Source organism: Pinus tabuliformis, chromosome 6 (genome assembly GCF_031772625.1).
Source record: "Pinus tabuliformis cultivar Carrire ecotype Pingquan chromosome 6, CPIR1, whole genome shotgun sequence".
Classification (NCBI taxonomy): Eukaryota; Viridiplantae; Streptophyta; class Pinopsida; order Pinales; family Pinaceae; genus Pinus; species Pinus tabuliformis.
In genome coordinates, this window is record NC_142292.1 from 1,856,211,763 (window position 1) to 1,856,219,055 (window position 7,293).

The following is a 7,293-nucleotide window of genomic DNA, read 5'->3' on the forward strand; positions in this document are numbered from 1 at the left end:
AAAGACGGTTGACTCGCAAGCCTCCGAGAACGACGGATATTCAATTGACTTTCTTCCACGATTGCAGATTACTCGATCAACTAAAATATAAAGGGGGAAAATTTGTGTTTCCGATTTGAATGAATTTTATTAGACGCTTTTAAACATAACTCTGCTTTTTCATGTTTTAAGAGTCGAGAAAAAGCTAAAGATGACTCTAGTCTCCTTCGATGTATTAACGAGCCCGAAGTGACAAATGCTCGGTTGGACCTTTTCAGTTATAGAGTTTGAAAAGGGCCAAAAGAAACTGCTCTGGAGATCTAGGCAGAGGGTGTGCCAAACTTTTCGCGAAACCACAGAATACGTTTTACGGTACGGGTGGTCGATCTTCGTGAATGCTGTGTTCACTGCATCGCGATCAGTAGGGCGGCTGACACGGCTTCCTATGGATAAAGGATAATTGCCTATAGGGGTCTCCCAATATATACGCGACGGTACGTGGGAGCACAAATCCGTATTAGTGCCACCGACTCTCAGGAGGAATCACCCACCTTCGTAGAGATCGACAGTCACTATGTTTAACGATGCCGGAACACGTCTCTACCTAGACCTCTAGATGTTTGCGTTATGTTTCAAATGCGTTGTTAGGTTCATTCAGTATATTTTAAGTTGATCTTTTTTAAAGTTTGCCTTTCAAGGTTCACCACGAGATGTATATGACAAATTCCTAAATGCAGCCTAAGATGAGAAGCAAGCTTTTTCAAATCTTTTTGACTGATGAAAATCTTAACTACTGAGAGAGAAGAAAGGCAAATTCTTTTCACACAGTTCATACAGCACAAACTAATGCACTTTCTCCTAAATCATCATGCAAACTTTTTCAAATGCAAAATGCACAATGCATGTATTTTCTTTTCCCTTTCTTAATGTCAATGGATTACAAAAAGAAAGTGGTTATATAACTTTGATTTCGATTTAGAGCGAAAACAAACAAGTTTGTCCAAAAATCAAAAGACACCTTAAGATTCACTTTCTTAATCACTGGAAATACATGAAATCAAACCATACTAACGGAAGTAAAATGACTAATCAGCTATGGACAGCAAACAAGCTAACTCTTTAGACCAGCAAAATGCCTAACACAGGTTCAGATCTAAGAGGCCAAAAGCAAGACTAGTTTACTCTTCGTTATGGGAAATTGTAAATGAGTAAGAAATACAAAGAACAAGCACAATTTCGTTATATAACAGAGGCAGAATGATGGCAAGTAATATTGGTTTCAGAACAGGTACAAGACTGACACTTAGCAGCAAAATCTAAGTGAAAACAGGCAAGAGAAAGGGAGGAAACCCCAAATGCACTAGGAAAATTTGGGCCAACGCAGGTGCTGCACAGCCAATCTGGCTCTCAGCGCAGGTAGCCCCTTCGGGACCTGTGTTGCAAAGCAGGTAGCCTGTGTACTACCTGCTTTGGAAAACGAGAATTGCGTTTTCACAGTTTCCGAGTCATAATTTTCTCAAAAATGCACGGTTTTTGCTCAAATCAGAAACAATCAGTCAAGCACACTCAAAGGGATGATTAGGAAGGTGCAAAGCTATCACTAAGAGCTTACAAGGATCCTTGTAGATCAGCTCTTCAAATCATGAACTTGCTCAGAAATGAGCTAGAGTAGCTGTCCTCTACTTCGCTTTTGATATAGTCAAAAGCTTTTCGATTTGGTACTCTTTTGTTCAGGAAATGAATAGCAAAATACTACAAACACAATCAAACGGATACGATCCCCAGCGGAGTCGCCAGTTTGTTGTAGGGAAAAGTATCCGACTCGGATGACCCTATCCCACTCTAAGGGTGACAGTTCCTTAGCAACAACTATAAAACAAACTACTTAAGGTTTACTTCTTTATGAAAGCAAAAGAGAATGGAGAAATGCACTAACCGTTGCCTTGCGCTTAATGTCGAATCCAAACTCTTCCCTTTGGCCGCTTGCTCCTAGCTCCTTGTTCTTTTGCTTGCCCAGCTACAATGAGATCCTGCAAAATAACAAAGAAGGAAACTACAAGAGGCATGCAATCATAACTGGTTCATGGATTAGTGTAAACCAAACATGCAATCATCACAATATATTATTGAAACAAGAGCACATAGAAGAACCTCAATAGCTTTTATTAATGAAGAAGTAAAGGTTCTGAGAGTATTACAACCATTAAAGGCTCCAACCCAGCAACACCTCCCAGCAGAAAGAATTGCTCCTCTTCACCTCTCTCAAACAATCACCCAATAGCTCAATAGTGAAACCAACAGCATGTCATTACTTTGCACAAAATTCCAGCCCCCTGAGCTCATAGGAGAGAGCTCAATGAATTGAGAAAGGATGAGTCAGCTTGCAACTGATGTGTAGCTGCCTTGTGTCCTCTCTCTCTTCAGTTAATCTTTAGTTGATCTTCAGTTCTTGAGTTCACTTGGAGAACCTTGCTTCCACTTGGAGAAACAGAGCCTCTGACTCATCACAAGGCGAAATCCCTGATCCAAGTGTCATTTTTGGAAGATTCCAAAGCAATGACTCATTGTGCCACTTTTCCCATCCCACTCAGCGCAGGTGGCCTTTGTCCCACTTTCTTTGCAACGCAGGTACACCATGGAGCAACTGAGTTTCAGCGCAGAAACCTAGTGGAGCACCTGCTTTGATTTCAGGATTGCTTGTTTTTGAGTGTTTTCAGGTGGAGAACTGATCTGAGAGCTGTTGGTTTGTTGACCTTGTTCCTCTAGGGGTAGGAACATCATGTTTAGGGAACTTTGGATCCCTTGGATTATTGACAATTCATGTCTGTTGTTGTAAGGCACAAAATTGTCTATAACAATGGCCATTCATTTATAATCGGTTAATGAAAGGATTACAGATGATATTAGCCATAATTGAGTGTAGGGATATGGGAAATAACATGCATTTGATGTAGTAATGGCTGAAAGAATCAATCACGAGTTGAATATGTGATTAAACTAATAAAAATCCAAAATTTATCTGTTATATAAACACAAAATTTGGCCGATGGGGTTTTTCATTAATTTCAACTTACAATGGGCTCTTAGCAATAATAAGAATATTTTAATCACAAAATAAGCTCTGCACTCTCGCATTTGAGGTGTCTTTTCCCTTATGCAGAGAAGTCGATTGTGCGGGAGTGTGCAGAAAACACATTTCTCCGCATTGTCATACAATCAACTTCTCCACACTCACTGTGCTCATGGTTTATTGCAAGAGCCCATTCAATCATGATCTTCAAGTCCCTAGCTACCAAAACTCCTCCACAACAAGCCATTTGGGACATTTCAAATTTCCCCATAGTGTCAACACCTCTTCTTTAGTGTTGGTTTCATGACCCTCAGACCAATAGAAATGATAGACCATCAATTGGGTGATGGAGATGATGGCTCCACAACTGCATTATCCATTTGTCGAGGCAAGATCTAAATAGTCTATTGTATGATGTGTGTCAATATTCTTATGAGGCCTATAACAATGGCAGCGAGGTGGGTTGCAAGGGTTGATTTCTAAAAATGAAGACACAATTTTAGAAGAAACATTCCTGAAGTCTGGAATGTTATTCTCAAATATGATGTCATTCCTACAAATCTAAATTCCCTAAAGGATGTATTGTTGGATGGCCTTGTATGTTGGATTGTGACCAATCCATCTATTAAGAAAAGCAAAAATGGATGAACTATCCACCATGGGAATGATCCCAAGAGTGTTGTAGACCTATTCCCAAATGAAAATGGAAGCGGGGAAAGCCAGATGTAGGTGCATAGTCTTCTGATGTGCTTCTCTACATAGTGGACAATATCCTGGACCCTTAAATCCTCTTTTTTCCAAATTCTCCCAAGTGAGAATTTTGTTTTGAAAGGTGAACCAAGTAAAACACTTCATTTTCATTGGAAAGTTCCACTTCCACATTTTGACCAGCTAGTCATTGTGATATTCAGGCCTTTGCTTTATGTGTATGTACTTGTAAGTGTCTTTGGCTAAAATTTCCCCTCCAAGGGAAATACCACCCCAAGATAGTCTATCTTGCTGCTTAGACAAAGATATTCGTACATTCATAAGGCGAGATCTATAAGACTTCCATTCATCCCTGTGCTCTAGTAGGAGTTCCAGGAAATCCACTCATGGCCAACTGGGACAAGGAGAAATAAAAGCTTGAAGGCAACCAATATCAACAAGTTTTTGCATGCCACAATCATGAAGGGATTTGACTAAAGGTTGGGAGAGTGTATGGTCCTTATCCTTCCCCATTATCACATCCAGTCCACTATGGATGCGATCTCCACACCCTACCAACCATATTATATTCCCACATAACCAAGGCTTCAATTTTGTTAAGTTGTGCCAGAGAAATGATGCATTCTTCTTTACTAGGGAACCTTCAAGGATCCATTCTTCTATGGATGCTTGATTATTTTGATGAGAAAAGAAAGGTTGAAATTCTTGGTATGTTTGATGCCCCGACCACCATCCTCTATAGGCCTACAAATTGATTCAAGCTTGGAGAGATGGATCTTCTTTTTGCTTCCAACCCCTGCCCATATAAAGTTTGCAATGATGGAATCAATCATGTGAATGATAAACATGAGTAGGTGAAATAAGTGCATCCAATAGACTGTGATTCCTTGTAGGATAACTTTTATTATGATCATTCTTCCACCCATGGAGAGGCATCTGTTTTCCCATAGCCAAAGTTCTTTCTCAAATTTTTGAATGATCCATTGCTAATTTTTCATCTCAGAATTACATGGCTTCAAGAGAAATCCAAGATATTTGAAACCATCCGCTAAAGGTTTGATTTTAATACCAAATAGTGCCAAAATTTTTTATATCTCCTTGTCATCAAATTCGTTGAAAATATTCTCTGATTTTTTGGTATTGAGCAAGAGGCTTGATGCTTGGCAAAATTTAGCAATATGTTGGTAGAAGATATGTCATTCCGATAATAGCTCTCTGCCAAGGCACAACAGGTCATCTACAAACATTAAGTGTGATAAGTAGGTTGAGGGTGTGACCTTGCATCTGATGACCTTCCCAGATTCTCTTTCTCTCGATAGTCCATGGTTGAGCCCATCCATCACAAGGATAAATAAGAGGGGAAAACGTGCAACCTTGCCTCATGCCTCTAGAAATCTTAAAGAAATCAGTGGGTGTTCCATTGATGAGAACAACCATATTAGACGATGTAACACAAACCATTATCCAATTTATGTGTCTGTGAGGGCATCTGACTTTGTGTAGGATGAGCCTAAGAAATTCCCAATCTACCCTACCATAGGCTTTAATGAGGTCAATCTTCATGAGGCAAGCTTTTAGCTTGCGGAATTTGATGGAATGTATGCATTCTTGAGCAATAAAAACATCATCCTGAATTTTCCTATCTGCAAGAAATCCAAATTGTTCTCTAGTGACGTGATCAACCAGTATTAACTTGATTCTATTGGCAATAAGTTCTGATATCATTTTGTATGTCACGTTACAAAGTGATATTAGTCTAAAATATGCAAAACATGAATACTTATATTTCTTAGGAATGATAGACAGGAAAGTGGAGTTAATAGAACCTGTAATGTGTCCCTACACACAAGATTATTCCACCATATAAGTGAGCTATGGGGCCATTATGTCGAAGAAATGGAAAAAGCTTTCCACCGGCCATCCATCGGGTCGAAGACTCTTATCTCTGGCTAGATATTTGAGGACTTCCATAAATTATTCATTTGTAATGGGAGTATCCAAACTTATGATATCCTCATCCTTCACCATGTTTGGAAATAATTGGACCAGCTCCATTTTTTCTTTAATCTTGGGGAGCTCTCGAGCCTTGTATTGCTTGCCGAAATAGCAACTTCCTGCTTGAAGGATTTGTTTCTATGTATATATAATTTTTGTTGTCTTCATTTCTAATAAACCAAATCGTGTTGGAGCTTTTTCTTTTAGAGGCTACCTTGTGGAATTAACTTGTGTTCTTATCTCCCCCTCTGATCGAGGCCATTATGATTTTTTGATCCATTCCTCTGCTTGGTATTTAAGGATGTGGTTTTTCCTCGTTGTGCGTTCTGCAATAGGTTTTTTTTTCTAAGTTTAGAGAGAAAATTATTGCTCGATGGGTCTATCAGCTCAGTAATCTCCAATTCAATTATTGACAATTCCTGTGATAGTGCCTTCTTGCATTCGTAGATCCCAGCTAGTTAGTTATTAGATCCAATTATACCAAGTTAGTTATTCAACTAGTAAAACACATACGCAAAATATATTCAAATCAGGATTGTTTTCTTTTCAGTGCACTGTGTAGAAAACCCATAAACTATAACCGCTGTTGTGGGTTCATTAATAATCCTCATCATATTAACATCCAAAATGACAACAACATCTTTAGTGGCCTTCCTCTGAGAACCACTAAAATAGGCAAGCACTATGACCACAACATTTTTTACAGCAGATTTGAGATATGCTTCAGCTATCATCTTCATCTTCGCTAACACCATAGAAGATATCTCCTTTGTTGCGAACTCCTTCGTCTGGACATTATAGTCAACTTGGATGAGTGGCTTACCATTGTCCCTAGAGACTAGAATGAAGGGCCATAGTTTCATGTCACTTTGTACATTGAGATCATTGAATCTCTTTCTAATGAGTCTTTTGACATCGAACACCATGTTGTGGGGATTGGTTGTGACCTAATATTTTGCACCATAGCAAGTGAGCCTCTCAAAAGGAGTGAAAACAACAATGGAAGGAGTGACTTTGTTCCCCTGATCATTACCAATAATTTCAATTCTACCATGTTGGCACACTGCGACGCGGATGTAAGTTGTTCCCAAATCAATGTCAATAACCCTCTCTTTACCGATGACATCCTCCCAACAGGACCTATGAAATTGCCAATTATTATGAAATAATATAACTCCGAGCATTGTAAGATGCAGTTTAAAGACAAAAGCGCCAGATGCAAGAAAATTAAAAGCTCACTTCCTAGATAAAATAATCTGACATCGACCCTGACCCCGACCACGAACCTTAAGTTAGGTGAGATAGCGAGGTTGGTTTCACCACGATGACAATGGACGGTGCGTTCATCGTTGGAAAGTGAACTGATATAGAATCTCTATTAATGGGATGTCTTTCATTTTTTTTTTAATTTCAGTGCATTGAACCAAAATTTTTTAAGGTTTATTTCAGTCTCTTGAAAGGGAATATTTTTTCCCTAGTTGCACCATTATAATGTATTATTTTTTAAACAAGAGCCACATGGTGGGATGATTTTTTATTTT